Here is a 21,224-nt window from a genome sequence, read left to right as displayed (position 1 = left end):
CATCGGAAACCCTAGGATCATCCTGGGAACGAACGTACTGCATAGAAGAAGTCGAAGAAGTTAAGAACGTATCGTCTCGAAACGGCAGTGACGTTTCGGCATGACTTGAAAAATCCTCATCAGGGGAAGTGTCCATATAAGCAGGTTTTAATCTGTCAATGGTAACTGTATCAGTGCGACCAGCGATGTCAACGGTAAAGTACTTCTCACAACGATCGATTACACGGTAAGGCCCGTCGTAAGGTGGACGTAACGGTCCCTTCACTGCATCATGTCGTATAAAAACGTGTGAGCATGTGTCAAGGTCAGCATCCATATAAACAGAGCGTTTGCCATGACGCGGGCGTATGTAAAGAAAATTGTTGACAAAATCACGTAACTGACGCACGTAGTGGGAATTGACAGGACCTACAACGGGGTCTGCAAAAAAATCACCTGGTAAACGAAGGGTGGTGCCAAGTGTGGCTTCAGCAGAAGAAAAACCAAGATCTTCCTTTATCGCTGCACGAGTGCCCAGGAGTGCCAATCCGAGGTGGGAGAACCAGTTGTTTGGGTTGGATTGAGCTCTGATGGCAGTTTTGAGTGTGCGATACACCCTTTCAACTAATCCGTTGCAAGCAGGGTGGTAAGCAGTAGTTGTACGATGATCACACCCAAGGTATTGGCATAGCTCTTTCCACAGGAGAGAGGTGAATTGTCGACCACGGTCAGTGACCATGGTGACAGGGGCGCCAAAGCGTGATACCCAACCCCAGAGAAAGGCATCAGCACATGCACGTGCAGTAATGCTGGTCAACGGTAGGGCTTCGACCCAACGCGTGTGGCGGTCAATAACGGTGAGGAGATACGAATATCCGCTGGACTCCGGTAGTTCTCCAACGATATCAACATGGACATTCGCAAAACGTTTGTCAGGAGTAGGAAAATGAGTTAGAGGCGCCGAGACGTGCCGTTGAATTTGGCGCGTTGACAAGAGACACATGTCTTAACCCAAGCTTTAATGTCAGCCTTCATGTCAGGCCAAACGTAGCGTTGAGCAATAAGGCGTTGTGTTGATTTGATTCCTCCGTGGTTGAGGTGTGCAGTTTGTCAAAAACTGTTTGGCGATACGTCGTCGGCAACAGGACTCTAAAGCGTCCAGTTGAGGTATCCCCCTCGATGGAGATGCCGTGTTCAGGTAGGAGTCGTTTTTCCAACGTAAGAGAGGTAGGACTCATACGAAAGTCAGCTAAGGAGGTGTCATCGTGTTGAGCAATGGCCAGGTCACAAAAGTCGAAGTTGATACCATCTTCATAAATGGCATTGACTGCAGCGCGACTAAGACAGTCTGCGACCAAGTTTTCACTATCCTTTAAGTAGCGAACATCAGTGGAGAACTCACTGACGTAGGCCAAGTAACGTAACTGTCGTGCTGTGGCTTTCGCCATCGTTGCGCTGAAAGCTGCAGCTAGCGGACGGTGATCTGTAAAGATTGTGAAATCACGTGACTCAAGGAAGTAGGAGAAATGTCGGACGGCGAGGTACATGGCTGTAAGCTCCCTGTCAAAGACACTATACTTCTGTTGAGCTGTATTAAAGAAACGAGAAAAAAACATGAGCGGCTTGGCTTCACCATCGATGAGTTGTTGAACAACAGCGCCAGCGGCAGTATCTGACGCGTCTGTGACTAGTTGGATGGGAGCACCATGAACGGGGTGAGAGAGTAACGTGACTTTCGCGAGGCTCTGTTTCGCAGTCTCAAAAGCATGCTTCATGATGTCAGTCCAGATCAGAGGTTTCTTTGACGACTTACCAGGCGGTAAGGTAGTGTACAGAGGTTGAAGGATTTCCGCACAGTGTGGTATGAACATGCGGTAGAAGTTGAGCATACCCAGGAAACATCGTAATTGTCTTACGGTGGTGGGTAGAGGAAAGTTCAGGATAGCTGAGACTTTGCCAGGAAGCGGCCGTATGCCGCTCGAGTCGAGCTGGTGTCCTAGGAACTTCAGTTCGGGTACCGCAAAGGAACATTTTTCCTTGTTGAGGATGAGACCGTAGAGATCAAGACGTTTGAACACCTGAGATAGGTGGCGTTTGTGCTCCTCTAAGTCTCGAGAATGGACGAGGACGTCGTCAATGTAACAATAGACATAGGGAAGACCCCGCAGCACTTCATCCATGAAGCGCTGAAACGTCTGTGCGGCACCCGAGAGACCCATAGCTGTACGTTTGAAGTTGTAACTCCCCATTGGAGTCACAAGGGTTGTCTTGTGACGATCCTGTTTTGCTATGGGTATCTGGTGGTAGCTCTTCACGAGATCCAGGCTGGAGAAGATAGTGGATCCAGAGAGGTGGTCTACAAAGTCGTGAAGATAGGGTATGCGGTAGGAGTCTTTCGTGGTTTGTTTGTTGAGTAAGCGAAAATCACCCGTGATTCTGTACCGCCCATTTGGCTTGGGTACAAGGTGTACTGGTGTACCGTATGGAGAGTTCGCCGGTTCTATAATGTCCAAGTCAAGGAGCGTCTGCAGTTCCTTGCGGAGACCCTCCAGCTTTTCTGGAGATAGTCGTCGTGCCCGTTGGCACACAGGTGGACCATTGGTAGGAATATAGTGTTCCGTTGTGTGGCGAACTGGACGGTTGAAGTTCTCCAGCTCAAAAACAGAAGGAAACTCTTCCTCTAGGAAAGCTAGTTCAGCAGGAATCTGTGCCGTGCTCGCAGAAGGTGAACAGGCATCAGAATAGAGTTGAACTTCAGAAGCATCAGTAGGTGAAGTAGACAAATCCGTATCAGGAGCAAAGTCAGTACTCGATGCACAGGGATCGGCTAGGGTCGTCTGTAGGAGACGGCCGTTAACAACGTCAGGTGTTAAACAAAAATGGCGTAAGAAATCCAGTCCAAGAATGGGAAAATCTACGTCTGCAACGCGGAACGTCCACTCAAATGTGCGGTCAAAACCAAGCGACAAAGTCAATGGTCTTTCGCTAAAAATGTTAACCGCAGTGTGATTAGCTGCGCGTAGACTGGATTGCGGTTCGGAAACGTCGGTATAACGACGCGGCAACAACGAAAAGGTCGATCCTGTATCAACACAAAAGTTAATGTCAGTAAGAGTGTCAAGAATCATGAAAAGAGCGGAATGTGTCGTAGGTCCTGCGGAGCCGAGGCTGCCCACTCGTCCATCCCTCGGCGTTATTCGTTTTTTGGCTTGCCTCTTGGGATCCAAGAGCAAGGTTTTTCACAGCGATGTGCCTTATTACCATATGTGAGGTGGTAATAGCATAAAACACGCCTTGAGTCATTGGACCTCGGTTTGGGTTTGAAGTCGGTGGAGTCCGTAATTTTCGGAGTAGAGGTACTCGGCTCCGAGCGCCTAAAATTCGCAGGCGAGCTCAGTGTAGACATCGAGGTTGTACATGAACGAGAATCAGAAGAAGCAGTAATGGAGGTTTGGAGCTCCTCCAGGCGGTCCGCGAGTGAAGAAATGCGGTTCTCCATGTGGAAGTTAATTTCTGGCTGTTTATTGGTATCTTGCGTGGGAGCAGAATTAGATGGCTCTCCCGCAGCAATGATGTCATCTGCTCGTTCGGCGAGCGTTTGAAGATCGTCACCCTTACAGATGGTTAAAAGTTGTCGCACTCCAGGAGGTAGACGGTCAAGAAAAACTATGCGAAGAAGAGGAAAAAAATTCTCAGGAACACGACCGTTTATAGCAACTAACTGACGTAAACGCTTTAAGAGCTCGGTCGGCTTAAGGCCTCGATCTTTGTTACCCTGTAAGAACTCGTGAAGTTTCTCTCCGTAGAAGACTTCATATTCTCGGCAGTGATCAAAGTTTTAAAATTTTCATACGGTAAATCACAATGTACACAATTATCCAAAATTTCTGTCATATCAGCCAATTGCTTAGGATCAAATTTTTGTACGATGCAATCGAACTTATCACGTGAGCTCATGTCAGGGTGCTGCATGAACGCAGATTCACACAATGATAACCATAATTGCACATTGCTATGAGTAAACACAGGTAATTTAAGTTTTTTTGATACTGGTACGTTTGCCGACAAGTTCATAATATTTTGTGCAGCAGTGTGAAAAGCCTCTGTGGCGTTATTATTTGCCTTAGTATTAATGCTACGCACTACGAAATACAGTAAGGTAGTTAAAAATGACGTCACAATAGCCAAAAGTGACACTACAATAACAACAAACTCCATGTTGGTTGAATTAGGCCAAGTTAAGTTACATAAAAAAATTGTTACAACGTTCCAAATCCAATCACGTCGGGGTCACCAATGTCGCCCCTTCCGCTTATGGATGGGTTGGGGTCACCAGCTTAGCCCTTTGCTAAGCGCCACACGGTCTACGAAGCAACTGTGATGGAAGTCGCTTCGGCGACGCGACCGTGTAGCTGTATAACAATAACTGTGTAGCCTACTTATTACCGTATTCACTGTTCACTGCGTCCAGTAGTTTATTCCACGTTACTGTACATCCAAAGGTTGAGGGTTGTATCTCCAATATATAATCATTACTTTGATACCAGATCCGAAATAAATCGATTATGCATTTAAACATATATCCAGTGCTTGACTGTAATAAGCGACCGTTAAGCAGACGTCCAAACGAACTAACTTTCTTTTTCAAGTTTCAGAAATAAAAATGGCTTCTTACAAGAGAGGAGCGCATCTCTCATAACGAAGAAACAAACACTGCGCTCTCACTAAATCTAACGTCACATTCCAGAACTGTGGAAGAGAGGACCAATCACGTGCTACTACGAGCTTGTCTCCCCAGTGATGCACAAAACACATTATTATTTGGGTTCCATGGAGGGGAGTACCGCGACAATGTAAACATAAATTTGCAAGTTATAATGCCAAAGTTTGAAGTACAGATGCCAAGCAAAATTTGTCTCCCCCGAACATTTTGACTATTTTTGACCAAAAATAGCCCTTTTTGGTAGTCATTTTTGAACCAACAATGTCAAAATTTTTCCTCAAAATTGGCATGATCAGTGGCGTACGCAGGGGGGGGGAGCATTGGGCCACGCCCCCCCCCCCCCCCCGTTAAAAATGTTTTAGTAGTTAACGACGTAGATTAAGGCATTTAATATGTTTTGCATTGCTCTGTCAAAGCAATTACTGTAGCAATGTTGTTTTATAGACTAAGCCAATACGAAATACATAGCCCAATCCACCTACCCCACCCCAGGTATGCCAATGTAGCATAGTGTTCTGTAAGCCTATTATAGTGATTAGTGAGAGAGAAATGGATAAAGTCTAAACTAGGGATATCAATGGCCAGTGGCATAGCCAAGGGGGGGGGGTTGGGCCTTGGGGGTTACAACCCCACTTTGGCACGCGTGTGACGTCACGATATTGAGAATGATGCTTTTGTAGCGGACGCTGCTTTCAGCATATCCACCCATACACAGCCATCAGTGGGATGGCAACATTCCTGGGCAAAGTCGGCAAGGAATGATAGGACACGAGGTCGATTACGCTGCTGTATTGTTTACTAACTCAACTCAGAAGATCAATGCTTGCTCACAACGTAATTGTTTATAGTTTTTAATCTTCAATCCAGCAACACAGAAAGTAAAGGAAAACACCGGAATATTAAAGCTCCACCACCAACAACTGGATACGAAATGTCGTCGCTGCTACATTAACAATAAACTGATCCAAACGTCATCCTGGCAGTGCCAAAAATAGAAAACAGTAGCAACAACGAAACTGATATATTGCTTTAGTATTACCAAGACTGATTTCTTGATACTGGTTTTAAGTTCTGACTCTTGATATTGCATTCAACTGATTTCCATATTGAAAGAACCGACTTTTCATATTGAACAAAAACTCAACAAACTATTGATTTTCACATAGCAAAAACTTAACACACTCTGATTTTTACATGTTGTAGAACTCTACAAAAGACTAAATTTCACATAGCAAAACGACTGATTGATTTTATAGCAAGAACTGATTTTGCATATTGCAAGAACTTAACAAAAAACTGATTGATTTAAAATCATGAGCTTAACTTCTTTAAGAAGGTACTGGTGTGAGATTGCGAGTTTTACATATGATCACACAACGCAACACGACTGCAATTCTACATAACGATGAACCAAGGTAGGAATTCGGCATAGTGACGTTGATTACAGAAGTTGAATTCCCGATTGCTGAATTGAATTCCCGAGACGTGCAGTTATGCGCTCAAGGCGGAGTCTTCTGGAAGATTCTAGTGACGTGTACGTGTGACGTCAGAGACGACAGAGCTCTCTGGCGCTATACTTTCAGTCTCTTTATGCTTGGGAATGATGGTTTCAGTCTAAAAAAAACTTGCCTAATTTTAAACAAAACTGCATTAAAAGAGCGAGTTTTGCCAATACCAAACATCTCAGCCAGGAATTAACAACAAGAAAACATAGAGACTTATAGCTTTATTTCCGAAAAATGCCGAAGAAAACATGATCTTATCCTTTTGCTATGCCACCTGACAGCACCATTTTACAGAAATATTCATAGGCCCACCCACATTTTTGTTGAAAATGCTCTCAGAATGCACCAAATTCAAAGTAATTTTTCAAAATTTTCTGGGGGAGGCTCTCCAGACCCCCCGCCGCTGGGTGTTGTCGAGGAAATGCCGTCGGGCTTCGCCCGCCGGTCGTCGAAACCCCCCCCCTTTCAAAATTCTTTGCTACGCTACTCTCAATGGCCCCCCTTTGAGAAAATCCTGCGTACGCCACTGGGCATGATGTTAAATAATATTGGTTTTACTTCGTAATCAGCTAAATTATTGTTAAAGTGAATTCAATTAGCCGCAATTTATTGAAAAATTTGTCCAAAATGTACAAAAGTTGCAATATATTGCTCATAAAGTTGTTGGATTGGGGGGCGGGCCCCCTAGCTATGCCCTTACACACTGCTCAATATTTAAAAAAGCTGTAAGTTACTGTGCACGCCATTCTTAATATTTCTATGTAGCCCCATGTCTTGCGCACTGGTCGAATCATGCAAGAGCGCTGCAGCACATTTAAATTACCGAACCGCAATGAAATTACGTGCGAAATAATGTTTTCTACTGCAACGCCTAACGGTCGTCAGTCGCGTTGTTAAAAAAACAGGAAAAATTTCATTGTTTTCAAGAAACAAAATTTAGTTTTGGATAGAAAGTTCAGTTCAGTTGTTTTTATTTTTGACCATCATATCAAAATTTTACGCATTTAAGTTAAAAATTGTTTTGTGCCATGATACGTAGCCTAGATTAAAAATAAATGATGGAATGATGATGGAAGACCTTCTTCCATCCCATCATCCAAATCTTCCATTCCATCCTTGGATCTTCCATCCCAAAATATACCTCCCATCCCATGCCTTGCTCCTATGGCACGTTAAATCAAGTCACAGCTTATGTTATACCAGTGTTCCAGACAATGGTTCACCTAATCAAACGTCATATAAAAACCGTTCAAGTCTACTGAATAATACGTCATGCAAGTTGCTAGAAAATGTGCCAAAATTGCACCATCGTTCATAAGACTTGTGTCAAACCTGTTTGGACCTGTTTGGGCCTGTTTAAACAGGAAATATTACATCAGCTTTAAACACCTGTTGGAATGACTTCATAATTGTCTTTCATTATTGCGTCACAGTACTGCATACGTGAATTTGAGATATTGCTATCTATTCTGGTCATTCAATCAATCAATCAATCAATCACTGGTTTATTTTTTTTCTCAAATTATCACGACAAATACATTGGTACATTACATAGAAGTGAGAGAGGAAGGAAGCGTAAAATGATTGTTTGAAAGTTGGCCGCACATTTAACTGTTGGCTTAGTGCTTGCTAGCTGGACAAAGGTTCCGTCTTTTATCCAAGTAATCTGTATCGTAGTGACAGTTTTTTTAGAGGTGTACGGCGTTGCATCTCGATTTCGATAGCCGCGGGCTAATTTTACAGGAATACACTTTTGAAAAGACGTTTCGAAAGAGTGTTTATTTTTCGGTCACCTACATACAGACGAACGGATTTGGGAATCTTACGTTACAATTTTCCCACGAAGAGATTATGGTTTACCATTGTGACCAACCAGTGGTTCTCAAACTGGGGTCCGCGGTCCTTTTGGGGTCCGCGAGACAATTTTATAGGACCGCGAAGCACCTTCCAAAAAAATAACACAATCGCGAAGAAAAAATTTTTGTGGAAAGTAAGAATTTTCAGGCAACTTGTTTTCCAAACCAAACTTAAAAGATATATTTTAGTAGAGCTGGCTTGGCATCCCTCACACAGTTTTTTAAGCCTGGCCTTTTGTTTGCTTGTGATAGCCTTTGTTTCGTTTCTATCCATCGCCTTTGTGACATCAAGGAGTGCAAAGTAGTGACGTGCTCCTACAACACTCGTGTTTACTAGATCAAGAACAGAATTACGAAATATACTTGACTAAAAGGAAGTAGGCTACGGTAGGCGAAGTTGATTAAGGCTGGTTATTTTTATTGATTTAAGGTTTGAATTGAATGCTTTTCCGAACTTTTAGCTTTTTTAGCCTTATTCAGATATCAAAAAATGTCGTAGTAACCTATGAGAAAACCAAAAAATGCACCTACACAACAAGTTGTCACAGTAGCCTCCGCACAAATCAGTGATGTCACGCATGATAGCGCTACCAACATCAGTGATGTCATATGTCACGCATGATTGCGTCGACCAGTGGATTATGTTAAAGCAGGGTTAAAGTGCCTACCATGGTCCGTGGGACTGGGATCATAGATACTGTGGTCAAGATTAGCGCAGTTATTGAGCTGTTATGCTATTTCCAAAAGAAGCTCAGCGAGGCAGGACCGCATTGCAATTGTAAAGTTAAGGTTTCACTAAGCGTTTTCCTTACGTTTTTGTGAATAATTTTCAAACGCGCAATTTCCAGCGTTTGATATTGACAACCTCGCAATTTCCAGCCTTTGATGTTGACAGCCGCGCAAATGCAGCAGCTGAAACTCTTCTCCCCTGCGCAATGTTCAAACTTTCCAATCTGGTGTCAGTCCAAGAACAAAGTTTTAAAACGAAAACTAACCATGATGTTGGTGAGAAGTTTTTTTTAATTTTTTTAGTTTCACAATCTCTTAACAAAAGTTTAGATTTATTCTTTGACATATATTCATGCCGTACCGTAGCATTTATGACCAGGGCGGAGACTTGTACACTAGTTCCGATTTTTGTATAAATTTGTGTAGTCATATGTTTTGGATGTGTCGCGGTACTCCCCTCCATGGAACCCAAATAATAATGTGTTTTGTGCATCACTGGGGAGACAAGCTCGTAGTAGCACGTGATTGGTCCTCTCTTCCACAGTTCTGGAATGTGACGTTAGATTTAGTGAGAGCGCAGTGTTTGTTTCTTCGTTATGAGAGATGCGCTCCCCTCTTGTAAGAAGCCATTTTTATTTCTGAAACTTGAAAAAGAAAGTTAGTTCGTTTTGGACGTCTGCTTAACGGTCGCTTATTACAGTCAAGCACTGGATATATGTTTAAATGCATAATCGATTTATTTCGGATCTGGTATCAAAGTAATGATTATATATTGGAGATACAACCCTCAACCTTTGGATGTACAGTAACGTGGAATAAACTACTGGACGCAGTGAACAGTGAATACGGTAATAAGTAGGCTACACAGTTATTGTTATAGAGTTACACGGTCACGTCGCCGAAGCGACTTCCATCACAGTTGCTTCGTAGACCGTGTGGCGCTTAGCAAAGGGCTAAGCTGGTGACCCCAACCCATCCATAAGCGGAAAGGCGACAGATGCATCCAGAATTTACACCAGTGATAGAAGTGTTTGGAGTGTGAAACTCGCGACTGGCATAGATTTGTTAGAGAATGTGCTATCACTATCAGAACATCATCTTTTCTTGGCAATGAATATGATGATACAGGACCATATGGATGCAGAAATTTTAGTTCAAGCTCGTCATTACTCATGAACTTCTAAACATATGCTAGCCACCAATTCTTCTCATACACACATGTAACATATGAGGTAATTTCTTCCCATTGTAAAATTTTTGAACTGTGTTGTTGATTGTTACGGTGGAAAAATTGGATGACGATGAATATTCTTTGACTATCAGCTTCTCAGTAGATTTCGTCAGTGGTTCAAAGAAATGTAATTTTTGTGTAGCCTACCTGGAATCGGGTTTGCATAGGAAAAACTTTCTTCAAGGTCCGATGCATGTCGTTTAATTTCTTCATCCTCAACATACAAACATTTCACTTATAGTTAAGCTCTTTTCTGCCCAAACAAAAATTTGCGTTGGTGTTCGAATGTGGTCATCAGACACTCTTTGTAGGCTGGTCTATTTTACCATCACATAGAAAAGGCCGCTTTCTATGTGATGGTAAAATAGATTGCCTTTTTTACAAGAAACTTAAAAGATTGAAAATATTTGAATAGATGACGTTGAAAGGTGTGAACAGTTTCAGCATTGTGTTGAAGAGTATCAGAAATTATGGCCAAACAAATGTGTTTCAAAGAAGTAGATGGATCTTGAGCAGTAGGGAAATTGTGGTAAATTACAATGGGTGAATGGTAGCCTGCATATTTGTCCATGTCCAATGATAACTTTGAGCAGCATCTTGCACAAAAAAAGAGTAATTTTCAGCAAAAACACCCAAAATTTTAACAGAGCCATCAATTTGTTGTTTCATTCGATTCAAACTTGCAGGTTATTGTTTAGTTATAAAATTACGTCTTTGAAGGATCAATAGTTTTTCCAACAGACTCTCTACAAACTTGTCTAGGGGCCTATTAAGGTTTCCAAATGTGTGCGGTCAACAGTTTAGTTGTTTTTATTTATTTATTTCAACAGACACCCATGCTTTGTATGTGATTGAATCAACGAGCAGGTTTTCTTCATATTCCGTGATCATACGTTTTAGGTCATTGATATGACTACATTTATCGCATAGGCTAGTCCAAGAAATCATTTTGGTTGAATACTGAGCAGGGTTGCAAGCTAAGCGGGCAAGTAGGTGTTTGTAGCTAACTATTGTAAAGAAATAATTCAAATTAACTTTTGAAGCATGGAAAGAACACAACCGTATTAATGTGCTGCCAAACATCATGGCTATCGATTTTATGCTGGCTTAACCAGCGCAAACTATGCAATAGCCAATAGGTACGGTAATATATATATTTTTACATATGACTGATAGTTTTGTAGTAGAAAGCAAACATTGTTTCAGTAGATCAAGATTCTAGAAGGCACACTGCATTGTACAGTATATGACAACCTGAAATCCACATACCATGCATGCACCTTGCCTAGTGTCCTTTCAAGATAGCTACAGTACAGACAAGATAGGCTATACAATGCATCCTAATAGGCTACAATGTTATGCAGAGCAAACTATGGTGAATTGTTAGAGCAAGGAAAATGAATTGACTAAAAAACACACAGAATGGTCAAAACACAACACAATATTTTGCATGGCTGTAGAAGAAGAATCAATTTTTTTAAAAAATAAAAAAAAATTTGATTTTGAAAATATATATTTTTGCTATGCTCGTCGGAAGTTTACAACCAAGAACACAACATTCCTCTTTCATTATTAAAAAAAGTTTCATTATGTTTGGATAGATTGATAGAGCTTAAAATTATCTTTCAAATGAGTTATCAACCGTGTGTCTACGATGAAAATTGGCCGAGATATGGTTAAAAATATGAAACATGGCGCCATCAAGTGGTGAAAATGATTAAAATTTCAAATTACTCTATCTCGAAAAGTACTCGACGTAGAAAGACGAAATTTTGGGAAAATGATTTTTTGTTACAGGGCTTCAAATCATGTAATTTTCATTAAAATCTGAGAGATTCCGGTTTCGGTGCTGTGTTGATTTCATTTGTTTTTACCCTAATGCGTAAATGCGCAGATGGGGAAATTTGTGGATACAACAAATCTTTCAATTGCACGTTTATTTTGGAATGAATTTGCTTCCATTTGACATTAGTCCAGTCGCTGAACTGAAAAAAATGGTCAAACCCGGAAAAAAATAATACCAAGCTGAAACTTTGTCAGTAGTTTCGATTGGTGATGTGGAGCCACCAAAAAAAAAGCCCCATGATTCCCCCTTGGGAATAGCGAGTTTTGGCCATTTTTCCATAATGGCCGCAGCCCCTATAAGCCAAAAATTCGAAATCGTCTAAAATTGATGTTTTATACCTTATTCAAAAGATAATTTCATACTGAATCACTTTTACAAAAGAACTTTGGCGGCAGCTTTGGCCGAGTGGTTAGCGCGTTGGGCTCGCAGTCGAGAGCCTGCATGTTCGACTCCAGCCACCCGCACTTGCTGTTGTTTCTCTGGGCAAGAAACTTAACGACAATTGCCTCTACCTAGTGGTCGATTTCGAGTAATGGGTAGTACCAAATTTAAGTCATAAGTAAAGTAGACAACCGGAAACAGACATTGCTGTCGGCTGCAGCGTGGGTCAGGTGTATGTCGGAAGGCGTACACCGATGCATAGCGCGCAAGTCCGCTTTCCCGCAATGCAGGATAAAGATAAACAAACAAACAAACAAACAAACTATGGTCAAAAAATGCACACATTTGAAGTTATTAGCCATTAAATGCGGACTATAAGGCAGAATCCACCATTAGCCTGGTGCTTTCCACACTAGATATAAAGTCAAGTGAACAGCACATAGATATGGGTGACTTCAGACGCAAGCGCGACTATGATGATTAAGTTACCGTATGTAATGTTTAGAGATTGGCTTGAACAACGCAATCCATTTATTTTTCTGATGAGCATCTACATTCCTTGACATCCGGCTGGGTTTCTATATCTGGAGAAGATTTGGTTAATTGTGAGAGATCAGAGGAGATAGGAGCAATCATTCAAAAAATATTGGATGGTCAAAATTTAGCAACTGCAACTATTCAACACAAAACCTGCATTAAACCACTTGAGGTACTTGGAATTTTTGTAAAGATAGACAAGGAACACGTAAATGTCATTCCAATCATTCATTTTACAATACTGGCCGCTATTGCAGAACGTGAAGACGATGTTGAGAAGTAGCCTACTTTTCATTCGAAATGATACCATATCCTCCTTCACTGTTGAAGAATGGACTTATGAGGAAAGCTGCTAAAGCTGTTTTGAGAACAGCACTAATGAATGATACAGAAGCTGTTGGTAATTGGACCAAATTGTATGTTGTTGATGGAGGTGCCCTACTTCACAGAGTCAGATGGTTGAAAGACTCAACATTCGCTGAATTGGCTCAACTCTATGTATCTTATGGTTGAAAGACTCAACATTCGCTGAATTGGGTCAACTCTATGTATCTTATGTTAGAAGACACTATGGTTCTGCTCATGTTATCTTTGATGGATATAAATACGCTTCTACTGTACAAAGTCATATGAACATATTTGACAAACTGCTAGTAAAAAGTGTCCAAATGTTGAAGTGGCGTCAATCAATTCTGTACCAGCTACACAAGATTGTTTTCTTTCGAATGAACACAACAAAGCTCAATTTATTGATCTGATTTCTGAGAGTTTGAAGAAAGATGGACAGCAAGTAACTACGGTAACTGCGATGGTGATGCTGACATTGAAATTGTGGAAACAGCAATCAATCTTTCTGCAAGCAAACGAAATCCTATTGTTGTTGTAGCCGACGACACAGACATATCATTGTTATGTTACCGTATCATTGGAAGGGAGATTTTCAAGATGTTGTATTTTTCCAAGAAAGGGCTCAGAAGGGATGGAGCATGAAAACTGTACCACCACCACTGGAGACAATCAGAGAGCATCCTCTGTTTATTCGGCATCCAGGCCGGATAGCGACTGTCAAAACAGCGACTGTCATAATGGCGACTTCATAATAGCGACTTCATAATAGCGACTTCATAATTTTTGGATTTATATCAGGCCAGTCAGCAGGTTTTGACTTGGAGGCCAAATTTCGAGGTCGCTGTTTTTAATTAATCGAGTTCTTGATGAATCGCTGTCGTGTAGTCGCTCTATTGACAGTCGCTGTTTTTAATTAATCGCTGTCGTGTGGTCGCTCTATTGACAGTCGCTGTTCTGACAGTCGCTATTTGGAACCCGAGCCGTTTATTCATGCATGGTCCGGCTGTGATACTGTTTCGGCTCCATTTGGTAAAGGAAAAGTAAGCTTTCCCAAGCTTGTGAAAAAATCTGATGAATTGAAAGATTTATCCATAAAAATGAGCGATGTTTGGGAAGACCAAGCTCAAATTGCAATGTTAGCAGAACCAACCTTTGTAGCAATGTATGGTGGAAAGAAATTTGAAACCTTAACGAATCTCAGGTTAGTATTGGCTCAGTCAGTTATTGTATAGTGTATACATATGTATTTCTCACTGAAGATCACTTTATATTACCCTAGTAGCCTACAGAAAATTAAAGAACCACATAGCAAATCAGCATTTTAGTACGAATCTCAAAAACATTGCATTTGTGAATAAGGGTGCAACATTTTAAGTAATTAACGCAGAAGAGAGGCAATTTATGATAATTTCCTTGATCTTTTAAACATCCCTGTAATAGGGGAGATGCAGGACCTATTATACAGAAGGACCTATTATACAGTGCTGTATTTTCTTTACTTCAAAATAAATGTTTTCGGTTTTTATGGTTTTGAATCGAGATTTTAGTCCAACTAAGTTGTATGAAGTTTCGTGTGATAAAAGCTTTCGGTTCAAGAGAAACATAGGACTTTCCATTTTGGGGTCAAAATGTAAATTTTTGGAAGTTTAGCAATAAGGCAATAAATTTTGTTATTAAAGCTCTTTGCAAAAGTTTGCAGTTATTTACGGTTGTGTGGTGATTAAGCTAGGTTGTCACAAAATTTCAGAGTGATTGCTTGTGTAGGTACTTTTGTATTAACTAAGAAATAAAAATGATTCCTTGAAGGACCTATTATACAGTAACGTCCAGGACCTATTATACAATGAGTTAAGGCACTTGAAGAATTAACTTTTGTATGTTTTAAAATTAAGCCTTACTTTTCTAGCAACATTATATTACACGTAAGCTCCAAAAGTCATTTCAACAAAAATAGTGAATTTTGGCCGTGGTGGAAAAGAGTTTAACACCCCCTTTATGAAGACGCCTCTCCCCCAATTAAGAGCTATTGATGTAATGCTAATCGATCTTACTTTGGCAATTAAAGTGTTTATAAACACTAAGTATTATTATTTCACATTTGTATGTGCTTGTTTTTGATATGAAAGTGAAAAAACATGTTTTGTTTTTCAATGTTCGCTTGTGTATAATAGGTCCTGCAGGGGCAGGACCTATTATACACTCTTCAAAAAAGTTTGTATAAGCTCTAACTTCACAAAATTAAATTCGATTATCAAGATATTTATACAGTCAATAACCATTGACTTTGGCCGTATTCTGTAAAAAACTTGTCTAATTTTGATGTGAGCTGAAGAAATGAGAGCAAAAAAGAAAAAAATGTATAATAGGTCCTGCATCTCCCCTATGTTATTATTTCATATACCTTCCATTACTAATTTTACTTTGGACATACCGGTAGTGATAGAAAGTATATGGAGATGGCAACCCAGGGTGTGTTGGAACCAGAAAAATGCCACCAACAAGCAGAGCAGCTTATTACCATGCTCTTCGTGCACATAATCAAGTAACCATATGGAAATTTCTAAGCAATAGGGAAATAGAGTCAAAGGAAGAGGAGTGGGGCTGGAAACTTCAAGACAACAATTATTCTCCAATAATGACGGACAATAAAGTTGCTCCAGAGTGTCTCCTGCAGGTTATAAGATGCAAATGCCAATCAACGAAGAATCAGTGTGGTACAAAGAGATGTTCATGTAAGAAGCATGGCCTCAGTTGTGTAGCAGCATGCAGTGGTTGTCATGGTGAAGGATGTGAAAATAAAGAGGTAAACAGTTCTTCAGTTCAATGTTTTCTAATTTCTTGGACAATCAAGCTTTTAGTCAATTAAGATGAAAATAAGTGTATAACGCCATAATTCATTAGGCTACAACAGAAGCAAGTCATGTGACCATCATTTTAGTTGTATGGAGTGACTTCAACTATTTATAGGCTATATGTCAGGTGACATGCAGTCAGATCAGATATTTCATAAAGATCAATGTTATTAATTTTAGATACCGTACTCGAAGTTTACGAATCAAGTGATGATGATAACGACGATGATGATGGACGGAACATCTTTGATTTATTCTAATATAAAATATGGAACATTTTTCATATTTTTTTAACATAATTTCTACAATTTTGCTATTTACCGGTCAACACTTTTTCAGTGTGGTGTATTTTAATGTCAAAAATATGTTAATATTGGTTTGGGAGTAGGTCAGGATAAAATATTCCAAAAATTATAGATTCAGCAATTTTTGAATTTCTACACCTACAATTGGTTTAAATTTTCTACTTTTATGGAGACTTTTTGTTTATATATTAAGTTTTCCTAAATCAGTTTGAGGAGTAACTTCGGATGTGAAATTGTACACTTTTTCGTCAGCTCTGGTTTAACCATGGAGTAATTCATTGCTTGTCACTCCTCACAAAAATCCACCAGGCTAAAGCCTAATGGTGGATTCTGCCTTATAGTCCGCATTTAATGGCTAATAACTTCAAATGTGAGTATTTTTTGACCATAGTTCTTTTGTGAAAGTGATTCAGTATGAAATTATCTTTCGAATGAGGTATAAATCATCAATTTTAGACGATTTCGAATTTTTGGCTTATGGGGGCTGCCGCCATTATGGAAAAATGGCCAAAACTCACTATTCCCAAGAGGGAATCATGGGGCTTTTTTTTTGGTGACTACACATCACCAATCGAACCTCCTGACAAAGTTTCAGCTTGGTATTATTTTTTTCCGGGTCAAATCATTCAGCGACTGGACTACATGGTTAGCTCCTGCATACCTACTGATTATTTTCACATAGTTTCATCCGAAAAAAAAAAAAACCTTGGCGTAATGGATCTCGAAAACAATGTTGGTCTGTAGGAAAATATGTATAAATTACCACGTATCCGCAATTTTCCTGATTCTTATTTATTTAGTGAAAAAATATCAATCCAAACATTTTAAAGACTTGAGAACACAATAGCAGTGATGACACTACTCATCAATTGATTGATTGAATCTTTATCCTCGGACTGGGAAAGCTTCTTGCAGAGCTTAATCCTGGCAGTTTCGCATACTTGTAGAGGCTTTGAATCACTGACGCAGGCCCGGTCGCCGAGATTGACAGAGTGAAGTTTCCGATTGTTGAAGTCTTTTTGCCAGGGAATTATTCCATCCATTAGATGCCACTGAATGGAGAGCATTCCTTAACGTGCGTTGCTCAAGCGCACACCCCGAGAGTCGAACCAGCACCGATTGATCTTGAAGCTTCTTCATTCCAGAAGTGACGCGCTAACCAACTGAGCTAACGGGGCGGACGCCATTACACAACGCAACAGTGGAAAAAAGAAATTTATTAAAGAAATTAAAATCAACAACACAGCATAAGAAACACGAAAACAACACGGAGGAGTTAAAATGATTTGACAAAGTCTTCAAATATTTTGACTCGCTCTGCGTGACGAGTGCGGGCGAGATGTACTATGGCATCATAATTAGTACATTGCCATTTTTTATTGCCTTTAATAGAGGGAGCATGGCTGCAACAGATATTATGTCACATGCTGGAAAAATGGAGATTTCCGGATTTTAATGATCCGGGACATTTATCAAAATTCCCGGGTTAGTTGCCACGTCCTTAACGTAGCAGTGGACCTCGAGCATTAGCGTCGGCAATAAAAATAAGGTTAGGGGTAGACATTCCTTCCAGTCGTTATGCCACAGCCATAGATATGCTCCTTAGTCAACACCCTGATGGAGCTCTGCGAAAGAGGCGTGTGGATGGGTATTAAAGTACGAAAACGGCAAAACGTGGACGCTTCATTGCGAACGGTGAAGAGAGTGTAAATTTACAGCTAAGCGATGAGCCTTTTGATGTGTTCGATTCCAGTTATGACGCGACAACCTCATCCTTCGATGCAGCATCTGATGATTCCGATTCTGACAGCTAGTTCTATCAAACAGACTTTGTGTTGCTCGCAGTATCCCAATTGTGCCACGTAAATCGAGGCCATCTTCTCGCGGGGAGCTATTGATTTGTTACCGGTACCTGGTTGAGCAATTAACGTTATTGGATGATAATTCAACGTCAAATTAATGTAAAACAAACATAAATTTCTTATTGAGCATTGTTGTTACGTAACATAACCCGCCGGGAAAATGAAATTGATTTGTACTGACTCGAATGTTGAATCAACCCAAAATTAACTTAATTTTTTACCCCTGAGTTATTCAACGTGAAATAACGTAACAGCGTGCATATCGCGTTGCTCACTTTATCGCTACTTTTTGGTATTATTACATCACAACAAATCAAATAGTGCGGTCGTGATAGACTACTCTAGTACCGCATATTTTTCACTTCTCGTTTTACATGTTTTGGTACAATTTTTTTCGTTATGAACGTTCACAGCAGTTGCCGAGGCAATTTCAACTTTTGCCGTTTGGCTTTGGCAACGTTTTTGTAGGGGTTTGCAGTTACGAGTTAGGGCTGTAATAGTTAAAATATCGAGAAGGGAAAAAAGGACTGAAGAATTGTTGGATATGCTAGAGATGAGAGAGACCATAGACCAACTGGCAAGGGCAAATGGAGTAAGATGGTATGGACATGTGATAAGGAGGGAGAAAGGAAGTTTTCTTAGAAAGGCACTAGATCTAATGGTGGATGGGAAGAGGAAACGCGGTCGTCCAAGAAGAACGTAAAAACAACAAGTGAAGGATGAATTTAAAAAAGTCGGACTGAAGGAGGAAGATGCAAGGGACAGGGTGAAATGGAGAAAAGGGATTAAAACAATTGCTGCGCGGAAACAATCGGCCACCCCCACTATTGGGGAACAAACCGACGATGGATTATGATGATGATGATCGAACGAAATTGAAATAAATATCGATATTGAACAGATATCGTATCGAAAATTCGATATATTGCCCAACACTAATTTTCACGTGTTTGGAAGGTTCTTGCCTTGGAAGACGATCAAGGATGGAAGAGCTTCACCGGCAGCACTGCAAGAAGCTAACACTGTTGTGTCAGCACGACCTGGACCGGAGGAGACCTCGGCATATCCACAGCCTATATTAATATACTTGCATCTTTCAAACATGTACCGTATTTTACGGACCATAAGGCGCACCGGACTATAAAGCGCACTGTCAATAAATTGCTTTGATTAGTTTTTTGTTCATACATAAGGCGCACCGGACTATAAGGCGCACCGGACCATAAGGCGCACCGGACCATATATAATAGTATATCGGTACTGGTTTTGAGTGTAGGCAATAATTAAGCACTACCGCACTTGATCCATACATAAGGCGCATCGGACCATAAGGCGCACGATCAATTTATGAGGAAAAAAAAGAATTTAAAGTGCGCCTTATGGTCCGTAAAATACGGTACTATGTTTCTGACAAATAAACCATTGATTGATTGACATTTGTAAATTTGTCTCCGGCTTTGAACACCCCCACACTAGCCTGTATAATGAACATGTTTAAATAAGTTTTTACAATCTACATTCTCTAATGCACATATCTGAATTATATCTGCATCCTAGGCAAAGGCTAACTATTCATTACACTTCCTTACCTTTTCAATGACCAGATCAAAACAGATATAATAAAAGCATGGCCGCTCTTGCGCATTGGTAAAATCGCTCGAATGCGCGATATTTACTATCGCCATCTAGTGGTTGCTGTTTTGAACTTTTATTTGCCACATGGCGCTAAAGTATTATTTTCCGATTTTATTGATGTTTCAATGGCAATTCCAGGTTCACCAGAAGAGGTTTAACAGCAAAGTTAGTGCAGACGGTCAGAAAGTTTTCAATTTTATTAGGGACAGGGTTTTGGGACTAGGTCAAACATTTGCTGAAATCTGAAAAGCGGTTTTGGTCTAATTTTTAGTGCAGAAATAGGGATAGCAATCTTCTTGCCTGTGCCATTTCAGTTTTTGAGTTTGAACAAATATTAGCCTGTTTATTTTGAAATTTGTGTTTCGGGTTATTTTACCAAAAATTCGTGGTTAGGGGCACTAGCGTACGCAGGGGGCCCCCCCTAAAAATGATTTAGTAGTTAACGACGTAGATTAAGGCATTTAATATGCTTTGGATTGCACTGTCAAAGCAATCAACAATGTTGTTTTATAGATGATGTTACGCCGTAGCCTAACCTCCGTACCCCCCTCTCAAAGGCCTTGGCTTGAGGGTGGTTTAGGGTAAGCCTTCTTTTTCGTTCTATAGTTCAGAGTGCGATAATTTTTGATTAAAGTTAAAATTGCATTCAATATTTAAACTTTCGCAGAGTAGTTCGGTGAGTCCGATTATGCTTCAATTTCGGTGAGTTCGGTGAGTCCGATTATGCTTTCGTAGAGTATGCTTCAATTAAGGTAATGACGTTGCCTATCATGATCGAACTATTATGGTTTTTACTTCGTTTAGGCCTACTATCATGCTTTTCATATTCAGAATCGGTATCTGTACAATGACATACACAAAGACCGTGAGAGCCTATATTTCACCAACAGATAAGCTACCTTAAACCTTGGTCAGTCTATAGAGTAGGGGTCTGCTACTATTCGGTGAGTCCGATTCGGTGAGAGCCTTTTTCGGTGAGAGCCCTATTCGGTAATTTTTTTGAATTTTTTTTTGAAAATTATCGAGTACCGTAGCCTAATTAAAACCCCTAACCTCAAACCCCAAAAACCCAAACCCCCAAAACTCCCAAAAAAAACCCAAACCTCCAAAAACCCAAACCCCCAAAAACCCAACCCCCCAAAAACCCAAACCCCCAAAAACCCAAACCCCCAAAAACCCCAACCCCCAAAAACACAAACCCCAAAAACAAACCCCCAAACCCCTAACCCTATAGCCTAACGGCAATGATAATTAGGCTACGGCGCGCAATAATTTAAAAAAGAAACTCACCGAATAGGGCTCTCACCGAAAAAGGCTCTCAATGAATAAGGAACTTACCGAATCGGACTCACCGAATCGGGCCATTCCGATAGAGTAGCATAAGGCAACTCTTGATAAATATAAGTCAAATTATATCGAATGCCCCCCTCCCCAC

Source organism: Aplidium turbinatum, chromosome 7 (assembly GCF_918807975.1).
Source record: "Aplidium turbinatum chromosome 7, kaAplTurb1.1, whole genome shotgun sequence".
Classification (NCBI taxonomy): Eukaryota; Metazoa; Chordata; class Ascidiacea; order Aplousobranchia; family Polyclinidae; genus Aplidium; species Aplidium turbinatum.
Note: the sequence above shows the minus strand (reverse complement) of the source record.